Raw genomic sequence first — 25,836 nt, 5'->3', positions numbered from 1 at the left:
AAAATATTTCATAAGATATTACTCTCTTGGCAATTTCTAATTTCCATTAGTAAATTAATGACTGAAAAGTTTTACAGCAAAGAAAACTACTTTTTGGTTACCCAGAATTTCTTTCATCATGGAAGTATTCGTTAAAATTTTCTTTTATTAATCATAAACATTTCAATCAGGGGAAAAGTGAAAAGATGACTCAGTTCCATTGACAACATTTATGTAACAGACATTAACAGGTTCAGCTATTTAATCTCAGTAATAATAAGACATGGTTTTTTAAATAAATTAAGGCCATCTGATATTCTTTTTCACCTCCTTCTTTCCCCAGGTGTTAAACATCATTCTGTGTGTGTGTGTGTGTGTGTGTGTGTGTGTGTGTGTGTGTGTGTGAGAGAGAGAGAGAGAGAGAGTGAGAGACAGCATATAGAGAGAGCATATATATATCACTTTGTAGTATTAAATTGTGATTCACATATGTCTGACCTTTAAATCTATATATCTATCTTTTTGAATGTATAAACATAATGGAATAATGACATTTCCTTTCCTATCCTAGCAAATCATTCGTTGCTTTTAATTCTGATTTGTTCAATTTATTCAACAAGTCTTGAGTTATACCTATGCCAATGCATACAGACTGAATTTGTCTGTTTTAATGAAGAAGTGATACCCACCATATAAATAGACCACACAAGCCTTATTTCATTTGTTTCTTATGAAGAAAGGATTTTTACACTGAGATTCCTACATGGAATCCACACACTAATAATAGCGGGTTTGAGTCGTGCCTCTGCCCCGTGCGGTGTGCTCTCACTAAGCTACTTCTGCCATTTGGGACAGAACACAATGGCTGGACTTCTGTTATCAAGCTGTTGGACCTGAATCAGACAGAAAATGTAACAGGCCCAAGGCTTTGGTGCCGGGTGAGCCAGGCTGGCCTTGCGCGTTACAGTGTGCTCCTCCTCTGCTCTGTAAAAATAACTTCTTCTTCTGTGACTCCCTAGCAAGAGTTTTTGTTTTCTGACAGATAGTTACTATGTATCCTGGACTGGCTTCTTGTGATCCTTCTACCTCTGCCTCAAGAATAGCTGTAACTAGAGACATATAGCTCATGCTAAATGACATTTTAATGCTGCATTTGAGCTTGATACTTTATTAATTTTGATCTGTATTACCTAAAATGATGCTCATCATGGAAGAGCTGCTGATTCTTGACAAGTAGACATTAAATGAGTGACTCAAATTCAGAACATGTTTCTGCTCTATAATTATTCTAAACGTTCATACTTGATACATTATATTAAACATTGTCATAACACATGTCTGTGCTTAATTGCCAAAATGTCACATGGGGACCAGGTGTTAACATTTTCTCAGAATCAAGGTAAATGAATCAATGATACAAAATTAAGTATCCAATAACCTGCTGAGGATATCTGTATTGTTTCTGGAATTAACTATTCACAACATTATGGCAAACATCCTTTTACAGACGTGCTTGCTCTAAGTGAGCCAAGATGAAACAAACATGGAAAAATCCCTAGGAAAGAAAAGACAGAACTGAATTGTTCCCTGACAACAAAGCTGGGGCTTTGAGATGCTCCCAAGCTGGGGTTTGGAGCTGCTGGTTCAGGAGAGAGGCCCCGGAGTGGGTTTCCGCCCATCCTGTCGCTGCTTTCCCCCAAAACACCTTATTACCCATGCTAAGTGAGGACAATCATCACTGAGAAGTTCCCATGCCTAGACTAGCAGCTGCCATCTGTCCGTAAGGTGGTTTTCCCAGTTGTTATCTATAGGTAGTTTACAGATCAGTTCGTGAGTGCAATGCATCTTCATCAGTGTTACCTCTTCCCTCATTCTCCCGCATCTTTGCCAACCCACCTGTCCCCTCAATTTCCCTAGTTCCATTTTCACGTGTGTCTGTTGAATAGTATGTCTGCATTCACCCCCACTTCCTCTCTCAGTTCATCTGACCCCATCCATTGGACTCCTCCCCAACCCAAGTCCTAGCTTCCTGGTTTTCATTTTGGCAAACTGTGAGTTGTGCAAAAAGTCACACCCGCAGACACCATTCGTCCACATGTTGGTGTAGACATGCACATGACCCTATGTATGTTTGCATATTCTGAGGCATGCATAAAGTGGGAACTTGGAATTTCACAATGATCACGGTGTCAGAAAAACCAAGTGAGCCTGATGTACAAAGAAATGTCACAGCTGCAAGTGCAGACTGGTCACAGAGTGGGTGAAAAAACTTTTCTGTTGTTTGTACTTTCCGTTAACAGGCTTTATTTTATTGAAAAGCTTCCAAGTCTCAGAATCATTTCAAATTCTCTTTGAAGTCCACCTACTTGGCAAAGCAATGTGAGGTTCACAACCTTCCCTCAGTCTGCTCTTCCCACAGCCTGCTTCCTGCTCTTAGCCTAGAGACCTGTCAGCTAGGGCACTGTGTCTGGGACCATTTCATCTCACATTAAATACTACGCACGTTTACACAGACTTATCAATAACAAACAAGGGCAGAAATAACCTAGAACCCAGCTTTTGTCCATGAAATCCACGGCCATGAAAAATAAAAATGTTATCAGTAGATGTCTCCAGGGGCTGCTTTATCGAGAAGACAAGACTTTGGTTTGCAAAGAATCTGCTGTCTGTACTACTTAAGAACAGTTGTATCAATTGTTTTTTTGTGCCACTACTGGGGCCTGAATTCAGGGACTCGAGTTTTCCCTTAGCTTTTTTGCTCCAGGCTGGCTCTACTGCTTGAGCCTGAACCACAGCTCCATTTCTGGCCATTTGGTGGTTCATTGGAGTGAAGAGGTCTCACAGCCTTTCCTGCCTGGGTTGGCTTGAATTGTGATCCTCAGATCTCTGCCTCTTGAGTGGCTAGGATTACGAGCATACGCAGTCAGCACCTAGAGAAGAGTGCTGTTATTTTAAAAGCAAACAACTTCTATCCAATAGGGATAAGTATGCTGTAAGAACTGAGCCTTAGCCAGTCACAAAATATGTGACTGTTTTGATTTCTCCATTGTATGCTTTAATAGTTTTCTTGACTCTGTGAAGGAAATCAAGGCGAGGAGATGGTGACCGATGTCCTGTTGTCACCAAGAAGTGGCTTGACCAGTGTCTAATTCTGCCCTTAAGTGTCGGTTATAGCTGCAAAGGCTTGGCTTGGCTGTGGCTCTGCAGGCCAATTACAGATGCCCAAGCCGAGCGAGCAGCTCTCCCTGAGGAGGAGACGACTCCAGCCAGATTTTAAACTACTGACTGTCTCTCTCCTAGCAGTGTCAACCCATGTTTCATAAAACAAAATCAATCTTCAGGGACTTGAAACATGTCATCTTTGTTATTTATAAGCAAAAGATATTTCTCACATGTTTGTAGAGAATTCTCTTTTTACTTTATAATTATTACATCGCATGCATTCATATAGGAAAACTTAATATATATATATATATATATATATATATATAATGTATAGGATGGCATGTAAAAAGCAGTCCAATATAATTTATCTGTTATCATATTACATGACATGCTTCTCCATTTAAATAAAAGTGGGAAAGAATTAGATGCTTCAATATTTTGAAGAGTACAATGCCACTACCCTTGTGATGTGGAATTGTGACTCTTCACAATACAAATCAATTCGCTTGGGGGCTTCCCCACAACAATTATGATTTGTAAAGCAAGTTCTATGGGTATAAATTGCCCATTTGTTTTCCTAAAACATCCCCTAAACAAGTTTCAAGTACACAAAAAGGAAAATACATAGACCAACTTGCCAGCGCTTTGTTTCAGTGGAAAGATAACAGATAATCTGACCTTTTATATATAGAATTTTTTTCTACATTCACTTTCATAGTAACTATTGTCACAAATTAGAGAAGTGACCATAGAAAACTGGGAGCTAAGTACTTAGAAATACAGGCATCTGCTTATACATTAAGACCAATAGATTTGGCATAACAGTGTGAAAAGTCTGTTGATAGGGTTTCATGTTTTACACTGTGATCATCCAAGAAACTATCACTGGCAGAGATCTACTGCAGTATCAAAGAGAAATATTCACAATTAGCAGACCATTTTGCTAGAATACGCTTCATTTTCGACAACACAAATACGCATCTTTTCTTGTATGTCAACCACAGCAAACCTCAACTGTGTGGGCAGAAGCAGGCATGGCAGCCTAGCTTTCTATGAAGCCAAACACTCAAGATGTTGACATCTAGAAAACATCTTCGTTCATATGTAATATTCTTTTGCTTTGGGAAACATTTTCATTAAAATGTATTTTATGACCTTGATATATATGAATTTTAATTATATAGGTTTGTTTGTTTGTTGGTAGTACTGTGTAAAATTGGGGCTTCAAACTTACTAGGCAGGTGCTTAACCCTTGAAGTCATGCCCTTAGACTCTATTGCTTTGACTTCTTTATTAGATAGGAACTAATGTTTTGGTCTGGGAACTTGCTTCAGACAGTGATCCTCCTCATTAAACCTCCCTCATAGCCGGATCACAGCTTGACTTATTAAGATTGGGAGAGAGGATGGCTTGCTAACATGTTGTCTATCTTCTTGATCTTTGCTTTAAACTAAGTAAAGGCTACAGTGAGCCACTGTGTCATGCTTATTTTTAAATAAAATTTTAAATATTTCCATTTCTAGCTTGTAAATACTAATAGATAAAACCTCCATCCATACAAGCTTTTGAAAGGAGTTCCCAATAAATTTTAAGATCATAAAAAGATCCCCTGACCAAAATACTTGAGAACCACTGAACAAGATCTTGCAGTTTTGATAAAAATAACCCCAAGTCTCAGCTGCTACAGCACAGGAATCTATTCTCATTAGGACAGGACATATCCACTGGTACAGCACAGGAATCTATTCTCATTAGGACAGGACATATCCACTGGTACTGGCTGAGAGAATGTGTCCCTCATTTTCCCAAGAAGCCAGGATCAGGGAGATTCCATTCCATCAAGCTTCTACACCCACAAAAACAAAAACAGAGCTGTGGTAACACGTGAAAGGTTCCTGAAGGCTTATCTAGAGTATGCATGTTATTTCTACTCATTAGTCATCAGCCCAGGAAAGCCAGGCAGCCACACCTCACAGCCCTGGGAGATGCTGGAATGTCAGATTTTGCCAAATGCCCCAAAGGAAGTTGGGAAATAATCTGTGAGCAGAACTCACCGCTACCTTATATGCCATCTCCAAGGCAGGGACATCAAGCGCTGAGCTGAAACTTACTCTGAGCTGTGTCTTAGCTCCGAACCTGTGTTAGCTTCCCATTTCTGCGGGAACAAATTTCTACCAAGTCTGTGGAAGACTGTAATCTTAAAACAACTGAACTGTTTTGTCTTATAATGACAGAGGTCAGAAGTCAAGGTTTTCCCAGGTCTGCCTTCTCTCTGGAGCCGCTCAGGGACAAGCAGCTTCCTGTCCTTCCCTAGAAAACATGGGTCCTGTGAGATGACTCTGTATCGGTACTGATTGGGTGCCAGCCATGGAAATGCGCTGTTCTAAATGCTGGGGATAGCGAAGGGAAACAAAAGTGGAAGTCCCAGCTGCCATTGAGTCTACAGTCTCCTACAAGGACCACACAACGAACAAGCAACCCAACACGCACTGGTTAATAGAGAGATCTGCAAAATGAAGGAAATAAAATGTCTCTGAAATAATGCAATAAGTGCTATTTTCAATAATGTGGCCCCACAGACTTCTCTGATCAGACTACAAGTACACCCCCGGGATAAAATGAAGAAACTGGAGGAAGAATACTAATACACAGGCATTGGAAACAGCAACGGGAGAGGCCATAATGTGGAAGGATCTTTGGCTCCAATGATCCCTGCACTGCCTTGAGACCAGGGGAGGGAGGAGGGGAGAGACAGCCAGCCTAGCATTGCCAGGAATATCATTTATATGTAGCTTTTACTCCAAGAAGCCAGAAAGCCATTTATGTAAAGGAATGCTATGAAACTGATTATATGTTTGAAGGCTTACAGCAGCTAGTAGAATAAAGTCCTGGGGCCCAGGGTAAGAAGCCAGAAGACTAGTTTGAAGACAATTATAGGAATTTTAGAAGGAGGGGATGCTGGTTTCAATTAGATCCATTGGGCAGAGATTGGGAGAATTACTGCCTACTGGACAGGTGGGAAATAAAGCCAATAGCTACACTGGTAGCGTCGATGGAATATGAAAGGTTCATTACGAAGAATAGTCACTCTTCCAACTGTAAGGTCCGCTCCTGGATGGTGAGCAGACTCCACCCTCCTCGGAGCAAAGTCTCCACCCAGTACCTGCGTTACCTAGGCAACTGGGACACCTGGAAGAGGTCACATCTGCATCCGCTGAGGTCACATCTGAATTTGATGTGGCCACACCTTTCTCCGCCCATACCCTACCTAAGGCCTAGCCCAGGCCCAGACTCTCTCTCTTTCTCTCTCTGTTCGTTTCTAGCTCTTGCTCTTCTTTTCTAGCTCTGTCTGCTCTCTCTCTCTGCTCTAGCTCTTTCCTCTCTCTTTCCCAGCCACGTGGAGTGCCAACCTTGCCTGGTCCCAGCAGGTCTACTGAATAAACCTACCCCTTACCTGAATACCACGTGAGTGCTACTGTTCTTACCCCTCTCTCTGCTCTTTTCTAGCTCTTTCCTCTCTTTCCCAGCTCTCTCTCATTCCCAGGCCTTTCTCAGCCACGTGGAGTGCCAACCTTGCCTGGTCCCAGTAGGTCTACTGAATAAACCTCCCCCTTACCTGAATACCACGTGCGTGGTGCAGTTCTTACTCGGCTACCTCTTTTTAAAAACCTAACATAAATGGTGCCGTGACTCGGATCAAGGCTTAAAGTCAGGAAAGCTGGGATTTCTCTGTTTTTTTCCTCTTTTTTCTTTTTTTGTTCTTACCTTTTTGCTCTGAGGAATACCCACAGTTCTGACGGCCTTTTGCAAACCAGTCTGTCTGCGGCGGAATCAACGCATCAATACCATTGCTGCCTTCACATCCACGTCCACACCACTTCTCTACTCTGGTGAGTGAAACTACTCTACGGCTCTCTGTTACTCAGTCTCTGTCCAGACGTGGTGCCACGCCAGAGAGCTCCTACGGCCTTTAGCTGAAAGGCCGGTCACCTCAGAAGCCGAGGACGCTTGGTTTTGGGGGCTTGGCCATTTCTCTCTAGAGGGCTCTGGGGAAGTCGGGACGCCGCTTCTGCCTGGTCAGCTCTCCTTCACTCACCAGACTGACTCTACTCATTTAATGGGGTGCTACAAATCACGCCTGAGCCATGAAACCCCTTTGAAATGTCTCTTGCGCTCCCTGGAAAGCCAGAGAGCCTCATTTTTATGCCATTCTCAGAAGTACAGTTTTTGCTACTGCAATGGTAAATGATCAGAAGTCTGTTTACTTTCGGGCTCTCTTTGCTCACTGCCATTCATGGGCAAGTTTCTACCCTTTTTTTCTACAACTTTTTGGCTTGTGCCTTGAAGAGTGCGACACAGGCTGGGTCCCAGGGATCGCCCTCTAGGTTCCCTCTTAAAGGCTAGCCAATGTAGGCTTGGTGTATTTGTTCAGGCTTTCTTTGCATTCTTTCAGAAATTCGCCATCTTGAATTCGCCATCTTGGCCACGTGGTGGGTTAAGGGTTTGGCCCCATCTGACCCTTAACCTTCCACTAAGTTTACTACTCCATCTATTCTAAGGTGCCTTGCTAACAAGTAGCTCTTTTCACAGGCCCTGGTAATGGAGGCCCAACCAGCTGATATGTTTTGTTAGCAAAGATGTCTAAACGTTGTCGAAATTTTAGTTTTGCCTTTTTTGTTTTGTGTTGTGTATTCTACTACTGACTATGTGGTTCTAAAATACTGGGTATATCTGCTAAAATTCTCATCACATCTAATGAGTTTCATCATTTCAGAACATTTGTTGGCAATTCTTGATAAGAACCAGGTAAGCTCTACTTATTCTACTTGAGCTCCTTGTTGCTTTAATTGGAAATAATAAAGGGCTTTTGAGGCAAAGACTGCAGTTCAAAGCCAGCCCAGGCTGAAAAATCCCTAAGACTCCATCTCCCAGCTAAACTCTGCAAGTGGTACTATAACTCAAAGTGGTTCAGTGCTAGCCTTGAGCAGAAGTGCTCAGGGACCGTGCCCAGGCCTTGAGTTCAAATCTTGAATACCAACTGGGACAAGCCATCCCAGCAATGAGCACCTAGACTCAGCCAGTCTGGGGAACAAGGGAACATGGAGAAGAGTAAGAGGAGATAATGTCACATCAGCTACTTTGTGCCTGCCCTTTCAAAATTAACCAGAGCCGGGAGGTCAGTGGAAGTAAGAAGCCTACCCAGCTAATGTCTATACCTGTGTACCTATTAACTGAACAGGAATTTATATTCTTGCCTTTGTCACCTGACTTCTCTACCTAGTAGCCAGATGTCAGAAGTAGCTAGGGACATTTCTAACAACATTTTCAGCCCCAAGTCCTTCCTCTTGCCATTTATTTGCTGTTTAGTATTTTTTTTTCCAGCCCCTCAATGCTCATGAGACTTCTCCAGACTTCACCTAAGGACTCACACCACCAAGGGACAGCTGCTGCTCACTGCCTTCTCTGGGAGGAGACCAAATTCCAGCCTTTTACCCCTATTGTCGACGCCCCTTGTCAGCAGGAAGTAGCCAGAGAGAATCCGCGCCCTATTTCATGATTATTAAAAGGCTGGAATGTAAGGTCCGCTCCTGGATGGTGAGCAGACTCCACCCTCCTCGGAGCAAAGTCTCCACCCAGTACCTGCGTTACCTAGGCAACTGGGACACCTGGAAGAGGTCACATCTGCATCTGCTGAGGTCACATCTGAATTTGATGTGGCCACACCTTTCTCCGCCCATACCCTACCTAAGGCCTAGCCCAGGCCCAGACTCTCTCTTTCTCTCTCTGTTCGTTTCTTGCTCTTGCTCTTCTTTTCTAGCTCTGTCTGCTCTCTCTCTGCTCTAGCTCTTTCCTCTCTCTTTCCCAGCCACGTGGAGTGCCAACCTTGCCTGGTCCCAGCAGGTCTACTGAATAAACCTACCCCTTACCTGAATACCACGTGAGTGCTACTGTTCTTACCCCTCTCTCTGCTCTTTTCTAGCTCTTTCCTCTCTTTCCCAGCTCTCTCTCATTCCCAGGCCTTTCTCAGCCACGTGGAGTGCCAACCTTGCCTGGTCCCAGTAGGTCTACTGAATAAACCTCCCCCTTACCTGAATACCACGTGCGTGGTGCAGTTCTTACTCGGCTACCTCTTTTTAAAAACCTAACACCAACCAGGGAAGAAGAGATATGGAAGACAGCAGGAAAGGAAGGGAGGGAAGAAGTGGGTAAATTTTGTAACTTAGGCAAGTCCTCCCATGTCAGTGGGAAGAATGATGAATCACATACATAGGCAAAACATGCCTAGCTAGTCTCAAAACCTAGGAATGGTACTGGGCAAACTCTCCACGTGGGGCTGCTTATATGCACCTGAGCAGCACCTATGAGAAGTCATTTCCCTTTTAGGAGTCCAAGTTGGTGATGTAGCTTTCAACATTATTACAACATGATTGATTGTTATCTGATCTGCCCTTGAACAACATGATCCTGTCCTTTTCTGAATGGAGTACTATGTGTAGCATTGATTTTTTTTTTTTAACAAGCCTATATGAAGGTCACATTTGCTATCCATCCCGTAGGCTCAGACCAAGGGGGAAAGAGCTGTGAGCTAAACCAGAAGACCAGCCTGAAGTGGGCCTTTTACAAACACAACTCCTAGAATTTCCTGGCATCGTGGACAAAGGCCAGCTAGTTCCTCTTCAAAACAGTCCTATCAAAGCAGTTGCTAACGCAGACTGGGACTGGCAAATATATAGATTATTCGTCTGCTCCTTGATGTCTGAGAACATTCGCATAAGCGCTATTTTTGTTTTTGTTTCCTCTCTGTTTCTATAGGCAGATGTTAGATCCCGAGCCAGGCTGCGTGAGAACAGATGTGAGAAACACGCACTGGCTGCACAGAGCCAACTTCTACCTTCCCCTCTCTACTCTTCATTAAAACAGGGCTGCCTCCCCTGCATGGCTACCCTTCCCCCCGGCTCCTGCCATCTCCCTTAGTCCATCATCCACCCCCCCCCCCAGGTCTGCATTCACCTTTTCCTGGGTCCTCTCCACAGAGCCGCAGGAGCCATCCTCTCCCCATCCACCCAGGGAGCACGAGGTGTGCACGGTGTTCGCAGGGTGATGAAGAGCCACCGAAGGCCGGCGCCAGCCTGCGGCTGGGCTCCCCAACCCCCTCTGCAGCATCCTGCTCCGAGGCCCTTCACTCTCCCTTCCAGAAACAGCTCTGCTGCCTCCTAGCCCGAGGCCTCGAGGCTCTCTCCTTCCGTCTGGAGCATGCGAGGAAAATGCTCTACCGCTCTATGTCTCCAGGCCCTTTTGCTGGGTATTTTGTTCTTGAGTCAGGGCTTTGCCACCTTTTCCTGGACTGTTCTTGAACTTAGGGATCTTCCCACTGCCACCTCATGAGTTGTTGGAATCACAGGTGTGCATTTCCAAGTCCAGCCTTTATTATTATTATTATTATTATTATTATTATTTAGTGTGACCTTTCCTCTGAGAAAGGGCAGCTGCATGTTTGTTAAAGTTATCTTCAGAGTTATTGGGGTCTTTGTTGTAACCTTTTCCTACAGCACAATTTACTTCTTACTAGAAATAAGATCATTCACTCTTAAGATACATGCTCTGGAGGAAGTCAGAATTCATTCTGTAGCATTTTCTGGCTCAGCATTAATACTACCACTCAACTACATGTGTGACCATTTCAAGGGACCATACCGATGATGGCATCCATGAACATTCTGTTCAGCAATGTCCAACACTGGATATTCCATGTTCCAGTTGGTGATTCAATGGAAGTCTTTACCCACCTAAAAATCAACCTTCCGTCTGCTATCTGATGATGGCCCCTAAGTAATAACTCAGAGACAGATAAAAGCCCACCAAGAGTTTAGCTCACCCACTTACCCAGAACAAACTACATTCTGCTTTCCTTACCTCCAGACAATGTCAACAATTTTTACGACCTTCAAATAAAAACAAAATTTGAAACAGAGATGTAATGTCCTCTGCCCTTTATGCAATCTGCTCCCTATTTCTGTGCCATCATGGACTTCAGGCCCCCATGCAAAATCCTGTGGATAAATGGGAGCTAACTTTACGGCAGTATGGCCACAGTGACCCATCTGCTTTTCTACAGTTGCAATTCTTGGTTAAAGAAAGAATTTGACAAAATTCAGCAATAGCAGTTCTTTCATCTACAATCTATAAAGACATTGTATAGAAATTTAGAAATTAAAACCAGAAATGCTTTCTGAAATAGAAAACAGAGAGAGCAAAATAAGGCAGGCAATTATTAAGGAGTACCCACAGAAATGAGTTATCAAATCAATTAGCACTGTTTATATAAAAATATTAAGTAGAAAACTTCGTGAGTCCAGTGTGTTTCTTTTAAACTACATACAGATAATTGGGAACTTGGGTTTTGTAGTATTAATCTGTTAGTAATTATATTTCCCCTCACACAACTGAGCAATTATTCTATAACTGTACAGGATCAACAAGAGAATTTATCTTGAGGGATAGTCCCCACAAACTAACACATAGTACTAACTCAGTAAATTACTATTTTGATAGCAATTACCTGAGTCAATAAATAATATGCGTGTAGATATTCCCTAAGCTCAGCACTTAATTATCTTTCTTTTCTGGTAAAACTTCCATGGAAATCTCAGATGAGATTAGTCATTCACGATCAATTCTAAACATGATTCCAAAGTTTCTCTGACTCTTTACTTCTAGACTAGTTCCAACTCACTCCAAAATACTTCCAACTTAATAGCCTACAATGTTCTCCAACTTCTTATATCTGCATTCTATTCTTTGTCCTAGTTCAGATTTAGACGAGAAGGCTCTGTTAAGTTCTGAATGTAGCAGGCTCTGTTCTAGTCCTTCTTTGACTAATTTTCCACAACAAAGACTTTTCAGGACCAAGAGGCCTCATCACTATATAGTTGCTTGATGATTCCTCGGTTTTGTGAAGGAAAACACAATACTAATAGGTGAATACTACCAAACCAAACTTCCCAATTATCTGAATGAAGATTAAAAGAAACACACTGGATTCACAGAGTCTTCTATTTAATAGTTTTATAAACAGTGCTGAATGATTTGATAAACAGCCCTGATTGATTGGATGAATCCTTTTTCTGGGTATGTCTTGATAACTAATGGCCCTCTTCTTTTCTCCATTATTTTTTTTCTATTTCAGAAAGCATTCCTAGTTTTTATTCCTGAAAACTTCAAGCTGAAAAGTTGCTAAGCAGGGAAAAGATAAATGAGCATTATTCATACAACAGATAATCCACCACCTGAAAATCAACAGAAGACTATGTCAACGTTGTCTTCTTCCTTTTGAGAATTCAGCATCTTATTTCCCTCTAAGAAGCCAAATTGTAAAATGGACATGGCAGCTGCACATAGAGCGTGATTCCTGGGCCTTCCTAGAGTCCAGGCTGTCACGCCACGTCTGCCATTGAAAAGCTTCTATCAGAACTTCCGAGGAAATTAGGAGGACTCAGTCAGTAGCTTGTCACTCCCTGAGGGTGCTGATCCCTATGTCATCAACCCATGCAACTCTAGGCAGGAAAAGGAACCAAAGTTTGGGAAACATTGATTTTTTTTTTCTCTTCTGTTTCTGGCAAGAATCTACTAGGTTGCACAAGTCAGTTACGTTCTTAGATTTCACTTTCTTCTTCCCATCTGTGGGCTATCTCAGTGGTAAAACCCAAACTTGCTAGTAACTTCATTGTTGGCATAACTGTTCAATATTCTCCCCCCAACCCGTGACCTATCTGTTTGTCCTGACTCATAAGGCTACCTGGCTCTGGAAATCATGGTAAAGAAAGAGCAAAACAACCTGGTAACTAATGAGGCATGTTCTCTTGAAAGATGAAGTGAAACAGCTGCCATTCAGTGATAACTTCAGGAAGAGACCTTGGGCAGTCTCCTGGTACATCCCGAGAGGTCTGGATCTCAGCTAAGAAATGCATAATTTCTGGAGTATCCAATATTTATCTTACGTAAAATCTTAAGTATTTTCTTTTTTTCAGAATTGCTCGTGTTTAACTAGATAATCCGTATATATTTCAAAAGAAATTTCAAAATTGTAAAAGGATATTCAAACATATATCTACATATGTGTATATGTATGTGTGTATGTGTGTGTGTGTGTGTGTGTGTGTGTGTGTGTGTGTGTGTGTATAGAGAGAGAGATATAAATGATTCTTTTCCAACCCTAACAAACTGCTAGGCACAGAGTCAAACTTGACACAATTTAGAAAAAAGTAATTATTCATAGCCAAAACATTTTTGTAAACAAGAACTGTATTTTATACTTTCATGCATGTTGACTTTCGTTGCTATTCAGGTGAACTTTATACTACGTTTGTACTCCCATCTGTTATGATTTTTTAAATTGTATTGCTATCACAAAAGGTAGACAACCATGCATTTTTTTTACCTGAGGGATTTGAAATGAGCCATGTTTCCCCAAATACGTTTCCGACATTGGCCACATACTCGGTGTAGAGTTTAGCCACAGTCCACATCTTATAGTGCCCCGGCATGCCCCCTGGATGTTAAGGAGCTAACCTGAGGCATTTGAATGCACCCCTTAGAACCGAGCCGTGTCCACACTCTTCTGTATCACAGAAGGTAATCATTAACACCTATGAAATAAATTTTATAGAACAAGTTGAAGGTACTTACACTTACAATCCAATAAAAGTATTACAATGCTTTTAAGTGATTAATTGTTCTGAATGCTACCCTTTCCTGCTGTCTAAAGAGATTTCTTGGTGGAAACCAAAGAATGTAAGATTTAAGGAAAGGTCATGAGCCACTTCTCCAAGCCTGAATGAATCCTTCAGCGTGCGGGAATTCCTGCATTGCTTCATGAATGTGGTCACACTGACCACGGAGCGTAGGAGGAGGGGAAATCAAGTGTGTCGCGTCTCCCACACACGCTGTGGTCAGCCCACACGGGCACTGAGAGCTGCAGCTGAGCTGCCCTGGGAGCCGGGTGGCTGTGGGATCTCAATCCTCTCCTAAAGTGCTTTTCTACTTCTGCTTCCCCGCTTCCATTCAACTTTATTCCAAGGCTATCCTAGGAAGTACATAGTTCTTAGACTGTCACAAAAACAACTATAGATATTATCCAGAACTGTGTGCCCCTATCTGCCTACCCTCTCTAGTAGCCTCTACCCATAATCAGGGAGTTGGAAACAGGGCCATGAGACTCAGTTCATCCTTCAATGACTAGCCAGTCACCTAGTTGACAAGTATTATAACTTGCAGGAAATAGGGGGTGACGAGGGCAGCTGGGCTTAATTGACAAGATAAAAAATAGTTTGGGTGGCAAAGATGCTGAGTTCTGGGTGCTCGGTAAAAACAGAACTCTATAGATGATGGTGATGGAACATGGGAAAATAGAATGTGGTAGGATCAGAGAGAATATGAACAAAGTTCTTACAGGAAAATCCCAGTACATGCCATGAACAGATACTAAGAACCCATGACTACCTAAATGATCAAGGGAAGAGGACTAGTCTTGAGTGGACAGTGAGAAGAGGGAGGGGGAAGAGAGAGGGAGAGGGAAGGATGAAAGGGTGGGAGTATAGGAGAGAAAAGAAGAGGAGAGGAAAGAGGGAGAGGAAGAGAAGGAGAAGGAGAAAGAGAGGGAGGAGAGAAAGAGGGAAAGAATGAAATAAAAACAACGACACCATGAAAACCTTAGAAATTAGCAAATCTTCCAAAATGGAGTTAACTGTTGCAAAATGGAATAGTTCCAAAATAATTTCAAATTAGCATATCTTACAATTACAACAAAACTTACTTAGAATCTTTCAAATCTTGGTTTCAAAGGGAACACAATAGGATTCAAAGCTAGCTTTTAGAATACAAAGGTTCTTAGGAAAATATATTACTCTCCATCCCCTCATTAACTTTAAGAAACATCAGATGGCTCTGGGTACCTTAAAAATAACAACAAAACCCTCATCTAAACCAGAAAATTTTGGAAAGCAAATATGATCATTAGGCATGACCTTTGTAGGAAAGAAATCAAAAGAGCACAGCTTGGTTTTGATTGCTAATCATCCACTCAGCCCTCTTACAAGTGGCGTCCCAGACTCCTTCTTTGTGAACATTAGTTTCTAAACACTGAACATATTCAACACCCACTGCTAAATTGGTTAAATCCACATGGCAAGAAGGGGAGCCAACAATCTGGAGTGTGCTAAAAATGATAATTCATGAAAAACAAGCTATTGCAAACTCTGTGACAAGATAGAAAAGTATAAAATAATAATTGTTGACATTCAAAGCCTGACCTAGTAAAGTCATTGGTATTGTACATGCATGTGTACATTATGCATATCAAAAATCAAAAATGCATGAATGTATTTAGTAGTTGCAGAAAATGAGACTCATGCTAACTATCACCTGAAGGAGCTTGAAGGATTCTTTTATAAACACTGGAAGAGTATTGTAATTGAACCTTGGCCAACTTTTTGCCCTGTTTTTATTTAGATATTTACAAAAAATTATTGTGACTATGAGTCCATCTGCATTTTAAAATTCTAATATTCCTCAGCAGAACAGAGTCAATTCACAGGCCTGGAATGTAGGGAAGGCTACAAACAAGAATGAAAATAAAAATACTTTCTCCAGAGTTGTTTCAGCAAAACAATTTTCCCACTCAAATACCACTTCTTCCAAAATAGATATTGCAGGGAGACTTTTACACTTGTAAGCTACATATACATTCTCATGCCAAACAAAGTAAAAAGGTTAATAAGAGTGAGTTGGTTACAGTAAAAACAGAGAGAAGTACTGACAATGTAGAGGCTAGAAATTGGATCACTTATACCTAAATAAAGCAATTTATCTATGGATATATATGTGTGTATGTGCAGTGTGCACACAGATAGGGCTCTATGAATAATCATATTATATATACATACATATTTCAAAGGCAACTCAATATATTTCAACAAAAAGGTTAAAACAAAGTAAGAAAAAAGAAAGTGAATAAAGGAAGAAAGGAAAAGGAAAAAATTATATCAAGTTGATGCTGATCTAGTCACACCACTTTCTGTGTAAATGCAAAAGAAATAGGCTCACACACACACACACACACCACCCTAAGGAAATGTTCAGTTGTTAATTATAACTTCCAGATAACAAATGTGGACTAGCACTGTTCCTCCATTCTCCAACCAAGAACTCTGGATTATCTCCAGGTTGGAAACACAGACCTGCTTCAGGCTGCTGACACCAACTGCGAGATGTTTGCTGCTTTGTTACCCAGACACCTGAGGGTCCGGGGACGTCATAAAACAGCCAGATGGCATTTATTTTGCACATCTACATGATAATATCACAACAACAAAAATGTTCCCAATTGGAGAAGAACATGTTTCAATGTGTATTTGCATGAAAATTTTACCAAGCAAGATGTTCTACATTCAAAGATCTATTGGCATTAAGTCAAGGCATCGATGAGATCAATTCTGATTGCTGGTAGATGAATTTGGTATTTGTCATAGTAATGGAGCTCAACTGCATTAATTGACTAATCTGAGCATTAGGTTCAATCAAAACATTTGGTCAGTAGCCTTGAGGAAAAAATGCTATTTAAGCTGTGTACAATGGCACATGCCTATAATTCCAACAATGAGGAAGAAGACGCAGGAGGATCATGAGTTCAATACTAGCTAGGGTTAGCTAGCAAGATCCTGCTGAAAAAGAAAAACCCACCTTTGTATGTGGTTGCTCTTTCTATTCGCTATTCTTATTTTACTTTAAGTCTATTTTACTATTTACTGCATTCTCTCCTTTTTATTTAAGTTTCTCAGTCTTTGGTAACAAACCCAGCCTTGGGCAAATTGAACAAACACTATATTCATCTTTTATTTTTTAACAAAGTTGATAGTTTTGTTTGATAGGTTCTAGTCAGATTTCTTTTTTGTTTCGTTATTTGGTGCTTGTTCTCTTTCTTACTGTGTTGTTATATTATTTTTGTATGAGTACTGGAACTTAAACTCAGGACCTCATGTTCTTGCTCAGCTTTTTCACTCAGAGCTGGCACTCTACCACTTGACCCACCTCTCCATTCTGGCCTTTTGCTAGCCTATTTGGAGAGAAAAGTTTCTCAGATATGTCTGTCTTGGCTGGCTCCAAATGATCAGATCTCAGCTTCCCGAATCACATAGGTTGTAGGCATAAACCACCGGCACCGGGCTGGTCTGGTTCTGGTCTCATTTTGTAGTCCAGATTTGTCTCAAACTCTCTATCACCTTGCCTCTGCCTCTCAACTCCTGGGATTACAGTCATATATCATCATGCCTAGCATCAAGAGGATAGATAATTCATATTAAGTTTTCTGTGTTTAAATAAATGTTTGAGTTCTAACTGCTGATAAGATTTAGATTGATATAATAATAAAACAATTTCTATTATAGAAAGAATATGGAAATCCATATCAGAAAGTGAATAAATCATTCCATTTTCTCATGTGTGAAAATTATCTATGAAAACCTAGCAGATATATTGACTCATGTCTGAAATAAAATGTATGCTTCTGTTAATCTATAAATAATATTTCTCTCCCTTAATTAATCACACAAGAGAACTGCTTACAATAGTATCTGAAACTTAACCCAGGATAATGGAATCAACTAGCAAAGACTAAAATGTTATGAAGTACTTTCTTGGGCTATAAATTATAAATTGGTTTTCTAGAGCTGAAACTCTTTGACACTTGTTCCTTCTTTTCAAAAATCTATTTCTAGACATCTCATTTCCCTCTTAAATTGGGAATACTATACAGCAACAAAGCCATTTTTCCAAATCAACAATAACTACAGTACAATTAAATAAGATACTGCATCTACCAATGAAAATTCACACAGTGAATACTCTTTTGCACAGTAGAAACACTATAAATCTGCCTTATTCAAATACCCATTTATTGGTTGGGTAGTAAGAAAAAATGGAAGCAGATGTTCAGAGAAAAGAAAAATGAGTATTTACATACTCCAAACAGTATTTTTCCCATTATCTTGGTTGAAAATAAAAGCCTTCTGGAAAATGTCATTATTTTAAGGCCTGAAACTACATTCGTGGGAATTGGACTCTTCCTACTCAAAGTATTGATGTGAGCATGGTTTAAAATGCATCTTGTTTATACTTACAAATTAAAGCATGATACTCTTAAACTGAAATCTATTAATTCCAAGAGAAAACATTACATTACCATGGTTTATGCTTTCAAGCTTCCCATTTCAATCACTAAGGAAATACTATTTCCAATCACATCAACTAGTATACATTGCTCGGAAGGTGGTTTAACTCCACTGTTTCTGCATTTCTTAGTTAAGTGCGAAGTCTGGTAACTGTGATGGCTTCTATTTTCAAGTCAATGAATTTTATGCACACTCATTACCAATGTCACACGATTAATTTCCCATTAGCATTGTAATCTATTATATTTGCGGATGATAGGCAGAAAATGAAATAGAACTTTTCTTTCTGAGGGAGATAAATCCATTAGTGCAACTTCGAACTGTGCTGCTGGAAGGTCACTTTACTGCCTTGCAGGGTGAGCGTGTAGTGTGGGGGTGGCTTGTTTATTTATTTTGGTCTGATCTTAGGATTCGGCAGCTTCCCCCTGCAGGACGGGTCCCCCCACCACGCCCTCCTTCACTGGTGGGGCAGCTTCAGCTCTGCATCTTCCATTGTCGCTGAAAGTTTACCTTGCCCACGATGTTATGTGGCCCTGGTTATTTTTAACTTGTAATCTCTATGTTGTAAACAACCACAGGAACATTTCTGAAATACGTTTAAACTCTATGAGAAAGACCGACCAGCGTCTTGTAAAGAACGGGTTTTAACTTGGCCGTTTGAACTGGGGGAGAAGCTGCATGTACAGCCTCAGAAGCTGCCCCACCCCGCCCTGCAGGAAGGAGCAAAGGAGAAAAGAAGCAGGTTTTTATTGGGAGAAGTTTGTGGGGAAGTAGTCTTAGGAGGATGGCGGCCGTCATGGAGGGGAAAGCCAGGAGGGCAGAGATGTGAGATCTTCCTGCAGAGGGACAGCAGGAGCCGTGTGCAGCCCTGGCTTTGCACGCTGAGGTGTTAGAATCCATAGGCCTCACATTCACCAGGACAGCTGTGTGAGTGTGCACTCAAGACCAGACGCGGAAATCCACCGGAGACATGCTACCCCAGAGGTGCTCTGACTCGGGTTCAGAAGGGGAAAGGAGAGGGTGGCAGGAGGCCGCGGGCAGGAGAGGGCAGGGGCTGAGCCTCTGGCTGAAGCTGAAAGGTAAAAGGCTTCCTCAGGTCATGAAGTAAGTTTCCATCAGAGGCAGGCAGAAGAAACGACAGAAATGACCACCACAGAAAAATATTTCATAAACCTTGTGCATGGATTGTAGTGCAATACTTATGTAGAACACACAAGCTCTCAGTTCAGTCTCTAGCACTGCCAAATAAGAAGGAAGGGAGGAAAGGAGGAAAGGAGGGAAGGGAGGGAAGGAGCAGAGGGAGGGAGGGAGAAAGCAAGAAGGGAGGGAAGGAGGGAGAAAGGAGGAAGGGATGGAGGGAAGGGAGGGAGGGAGGGGAGGAAGGAAAGGGAAGGGAAGGGAAGGGAAGGAAGGAAGGAAGGAAGGAAGGAAGGAAGGAAGGAAGGAAGGAAGGAAGGAAGGAAGGAAGGAAGGAAGGAAGGAAAGAAGGAAGGAGGGAAGGAAGGAATCCCACTAGAACAAGGAAAGTAAAAACAGATTATGGTTTCGTCACTCAGAAAAGATCTCCCCATCCTTTATTTTCTTCCCTTTGATCCTATGTTGACTCTGGTTAGGTTGGAAGCAACAGCTCCAGAGAGAGGAGGAGAAGAGAGGCTAGGGTACAGATGGACAAGGCTGACATACCAACTCCCCCGAGACAGGGGCCCAGGGAAGCCGCCCCCGCTGAAGGGGAGCATTGAGTGAAGATCCAGTGTGGATGAATATATTGGAGCAGACAACCTAGCTTGTCACTTGAGACTGCATTGCATGAAGACAGCGACCTTAGGACTTCCGATTATCCAGGAGTAATGAACCTGGGGAAATACCTATCCAGTAACAGAGGAAAAAACTTCTACTGAATTGATTTTCCATGAACACAGAAAACAAAGCCATGTGAGTTGTCTGAGCACATTACAGAAGCTGTGTAGGTTATCATTATGAAATCTAAAGTTTGAATCTGAAAGGCCCTGGTTATTGGCGTATAGAAAAACAAATGAGCAAATTTATGGAAGTTTATCTGTACATATGCCAAAAGAATCATGAGAAAAAGTATTGTAATAAAAGTATATCTAGAAAAATGGCCTTTATATTAATTCAATCCAAAATGATATGAAGACGGAATATAGTAACCTTGCAGCAAATTTATACTCATTTATACAAATTTATACATAATAAAAATAGTAGTAGTAATAATCAATTCAATTCAGCTGTGATACTTACCAGACACTATGTTGGAAATGAGCTATACAACTTGGTGGGGGGGGGGGAGGGGTGGAGAAGTTAACGAGAAAAACTGGGAGAGAATGAGGGAAGGGGTGACAGTGTTCAAAAAGAAATGTGCTCGTTTCCTAACATATGAACTGTAACCCCTCTGCACATCATCTTTACAATAAAATGTTTTAATTAAAAAATGATAAATAGCTGAAGTATTATTGAGCTATTATGTATTGAGCTATTATGTATTATGTAAGAATGCTTACAATGGCACTTTAAATAAGACTAAACTACAGAAACTGAGGCACAGAGAAAGTAACTAATCATTTACTCAAGGTCATTGAGAATGTGCTAAGTGACATTTTGGATCCGCAGATAAAACCTCTAACCCACAGGGGCGCCGGTGGGTGGCTCACACCTGTCATCCTTGCTACTCAGGAGGCTGAGATCTGAGCATCATGGTTCAAAGCCAGCCCAGGCAGGAAAGTCTGTAAGACTCTTATCTCCAATTAACCACCAGAAAACCAAAAGTGGCGCTGTGGCTCAAGTGGTAGAGAGTTAGTCTTGAGCTGAAGAGCTGAGGGACAGTGCCCAGGCCCAGAGTTCAAACCCCACAACTGATTAAAAAAAAGAAAAGAAAAGAAAAGAAAAGCAAGAAAGGAAGGAAGGAAGAATTAAAGAAACTTCTAGCCCACAGGGCATTGGTGGCTCAAACCTGTCATCCTAACTGCTCAGGAAGCCGAGATCTGAGGATCACAAACTCAAAGACAGCCCTGGCTGAAAAGTCCCAGTGACACTCTTATCTCCAATTAACCATCAGAAAACTGGAAGCGGAGCTGTGGCTCAAAGTAGTAGAGCACTAGCCTTGAGCAAAAGAGCTCAGGGACAGTGACCAGGCCCTGAGTTCGAGACCCAAATCTGGATAAAACAAAGACTCCTAACCCATATCTGCTAAGCTGAAGATAAATCAAAAAGGCAAAAAAACTATCAATCTACCTCAGAGTCCCTGCTCTGAACCAAAAGGCAAACTTACATTTGGACAATTATTCATCCTGAAGACTTCCTTTACCTTCAATTACATTCAATGCTACCTCATCTGTGTAAAGAACAAGAGTTATTCAGTCCAGCACAGATATACAGAGTGGTTCTCAGTTCAAATAACCAGTGTTCCAAATTTCAAGAAAAATGACTGAGACATTCAGAATTCTCAAGCAGTTGTTTTATCTAAAAATTGCTTAGTCCAAGAATAAAATGTGCATGTCCCATACTAAGAAGCTAACAGTGAGCTCCATGCATGAGAAGCCCGGGTTCCTATATGTCACATAAGATTTAGGAGAATGAAAATATCATGATTAAATAAGGATATTCTAGAAGCCCAAGTAGGTAGCAAAAACAGAAATACTTAAGAGTTGTTAGCAGTGCTGTTAATTAATAACATGGGACAATATTCAAAGTAGTATCCAAACAGTATTTCAAAATAGTCTTAATTTCTCTTGTTAATTTAACTAAAGGTATACCATTTATTCATTACACATCTTGAGGCTACAGTAGAAAAACTCCAAGATGACACTGAATCCCCACTTCAATTAACTTTCCAAATTACATAAGCAACATGTGCTTTTTGAATAATATTAATAATCTAAGGTAAAAATTTCCAATTTTACCCTCCATATGTGAACACTATTAATAATTTGTGATATTTTCCAATGTAAAAATCATCATATAATCATTTTCTCAGATTATTTCCCTTAACTTACACCTTCTGTCTTTGTTTCATTCAAGACTCTGAAAAATCACTTTCGATTCTGTCTAGTTCTCATTATATAGCAATACATTTTTGTACCCTTTATCTGTGTTCTTTATTCTTCTCCTTCTGGAGCTTTCTCTGTACTTTCCCAAGGCACCCAGAATGACAAATAATCTCTCCAGAAGTTATACTGTGACATCTACAATTTGTAAAGCTTACCCCCAAGTCAGTGTGTCCAAACGGCACTGCTGAAGTCCCACAGGTCTCTGAGCATTCCAGTCAGACTCTTTCAAACCATGAGACATCTGGCTAAAAGAGAAAGGTCCTAACGTTTCTCCATGCCCCGAGCCTCTCCACGATGTATGGGAGGATCCCTCGGCTTCTGAGCTCCCCGGCACTTGCAGAATTACCTGGGCAACGGTTAAACCTTCAACACTTAAAACGGACCTTCCAAAGCTCTGCACTCCTTTCCTGTAACCCAATTAGCAACATTTGGCAACAGTAAAGTGTCCTTCATCCAGTGGATCACTATCAAGTCACAGAGCAAAGGAGCCAAATGGGCCATTGGAGGTCATGGAGTTTATATCCCATTTTATAGCTCGGGAAAGCTAAATACCATGAAGGTTAAGTGACTTGGCTGCAATGTGTGGAATGACACGCAAACTCTGGCAGGCAGAATAATAAAATTTTTTTACAAAAAGACTGCTTTTACATTTCCTAAAAGATGTCATCTCTATGGATTGGCATTGAAAAAAAAATTCTCACTTTAAATCATATATTTCTTTAGCAGGAAAACAAATTTGGGCATCAATTTAATACCTGCTGTACTGTATCCAAGCTCTTCTGAGACAAATAATCTGAGAACGCATAAGAAGTAATCTTGGACACTACACTATTCAGGTAGCATAAACATAATTCCATGTATGGCCACCATGTTTGTTTGAGAACTTGGACTCTTAAAGTCTTCCTCCTTGTCTGGAGAGAGAGCTAGAAGCTAAGGATGATTTGGGCTTAGGCCATTCTTGGGAAGAACTGCCTGTGATCAAAGATAAGCTCAGAGAGATTCCCCAGACAACAGCAATATCCCAAACCTCTCAGCAAAAGCATCAGAGATGGACCTAGGAACACTTGAATGTAGAAGCACCAGCTGCTGAGCCGCAGTTACCACCGAGCAATGTCAGTCTCAGGCCTTGAGGGTACACACGTGGGAATTACAGTGGCTGGAGCTTTTTGTCACTAACGGAACCGCAGCCTTCCAAAGAATGTTGCTATCCAAGCAGAGAAACAAGGACACCATCAAAAGAAGAGTCTACTTCCCAAAATGTGAACGATAAGATCAATATACAAATTGGAAGAAGAGGTTCTTTCTGGTGGCTCTGTGTTACAGAGGACAACATATCACAATGGACAATCGATACCCCTGGAGAGTAAGTTTAATTGCCTCTTTAACAGCCCATCTGAAGCTGGAATGAGCTGACCAAAAGCTTCATAGCTATCCCAAGCTGCACTCTGTATATGAAATTCAAGTTATTCAAGATGACATGTTTTCTGGATAACAAGAAGATTATCTTTATCAAGATCAAATACGGTGTGTGTGTGTGTGTGTGTGTGTGTGTGTGTGTGTGTGTGTGTGTGTGTGTGTGTATGTGTGTGTGTGTGTGTGTGGACAGATTCGTTCATTCAACATTCTGACAGAAAATCACTCTAAAATGTATTAGAGTTTGAGTCCTTCCTTAAAAGCACATTGGGCACAATGTAATTTTCCTGGATGACCCAAAGTCATCACTGGGAATATTAATTATTATACTCGACTGCCATAAAAACCATGTCTGTGAGGTCCTTCAGCAATGAATACTCCCTACTGCCCTGAGAATTACAGGATGTCAGAATTAAACAGGACTCGAGCACCTGTCCGGCCTTCTCGATTACAGATGAGAGCACTAATAGCTGGAGAGGAGCCACACTGTGACCCGAGGGGACACAGCGACGACCCATCCTGGGCCTCCAGACGTTCTGTCCCGAGTGCTTTCCCTTCTGACCTGCTCCGTGCACCGTGGCAAACGGCACGCAGCATCACCAGCTCCGCCTGGGCCCCTGGGTCTCCTCCTTCCCCCTGCTGCTTCCCCCCCTCAACCGTGCTCCAAACAGGAGATGGGGAAGGGGCTGGGGAGCCACAGTCAGGTTCTAGAGAATTCCAAGGTAAAATTTAGGAGAAGGATCTTCATCCTCTAGAGAAATCTACAGTGGAACTCCATTAGGGCATCTAATCACATACTGGCGTCAAAGGGACAAGAGTATAGAAAGGAGGGAAGGAGGGAGGACCCTAACACTGGGAAGATTCTAGAAGGAGCAAGCATGGGGTGAGGGTGTGCCTTCTCTGGGCCCTCCCAGGGTGACTGTGTATTGAACGTGAACACAGAGGAAGGGAGAGCAGCCTCCGCTCTGCAAGAGCTCCCTTCTCGGATGGGTAGACGGGCGGCATGGAGACCTGGAGCAACCTAAGGGCTCATCGAGGGAAATACAGACTGGAGACGAGGAGAAGGCTGGGATGCTTCAAATATCGCCTTTACTCCAGATGGCAATCGTCCCCACCCCGGCTCTGTTCCAGGGCTCTCAGAGGAGTCAGAACGATGACACGCCTCACATTGTCCTTCAGGGCTCGGAACGAAGAGGGCAGGCATTTTTAAATCTAGCTGTCCTGAGCTCCGTCTAGCAGGCTGGTCAGCTCCCACGGCCACAGAGCGCTCCTCTTCTGTTTCAATGGAGGTGATGAAGAGCTCCGAGGGTCACACCATGGCAGGGCCGTGGGCTCCGAGGAGACCTGATCTCACCCCTTCTTCTGACATCCACCAGGACCAAGTGCTGCGGGCTGCTCCAGGAGGGGTCCTGGGGCAGGGCTGGGCCTCAGAGGGGACCCAGCGCTGGGTGGCAGGGCTGTCATGCTTCTCTCTTCCCCAAGGGCCAGAAGGTGTCACCGTCTGGAGGACAAATTGGTTCTCTCTGAAGGAACAGACAGGGTGTCTCATGCTGCGCGGGACATAATTAAGGTCTGTGAACTCCACATGAGCAAACCAGAATGGTGGCGGTGCTGGCAGGAGGACAGAGCCACAGGAAGGCACGCCCTTATTCTTCATGGCCATCTCTCTGGAGTAGGATGGCGCAACTCCTCCGAGCTAAGGGAACTTTACCAGGCTACGTGATTGAGCCACTAGTCTCCAGCTCTCATTTCCATCACACACACACACACACACACACACACACACACATATGCATGTTCAGATATACTAGATATTAGAGATGATATAATGCAGGCTTATATTCTATACAGATCTACATTATATATGTGTGTGCACATAGGTGTATTGTATCTGGATTTTTCCCTCCTCTCTTGCAGTCTGGAGTGTTCATTCAAGCCACAAAATGACTGAAGTCCTTCAAAGTACCGGAGGACTCATTACTTCAGAGCCA

The 25,836-nt window shown here is 42.0% G+C and overlaps 1 protein-coding gene across 7 annotated transcripts in view; it reads right to left on the bottom strand.

The window, feature by feature from the left end:
* The window catches only part of Inpp4b (inositol polyphosphate-4-phosphatase type II B), a 429,128-nt gene that overhangs the window by 318,384 nt on the left and 84,908 nt on the right, over window positions 1-25,836 (bottom strand). The gene's annotated exons all lie outside the window — the stretch shown is intronic.

Source organism: Dipodomys spectabilis, unplaced genomic scaffold (assembly GCF_019054845.1).
Source record: "Dipodomys spectabilis isolate Male_0828 unplaced genomic scaffold, ASM1905484v1 ptg000297l, whole genome shotgun sequence".
NCBI lineage: Eukaryota > Metazoa > Chordata > Mammalia > Rodentia > Heteromyidae > Dipodomys > Dipodomys spectabilis.
Note: the sequence above shows the minus strand (reverse complement) of the source record. Positions and strands in the feature narration are given on the sequence as shown.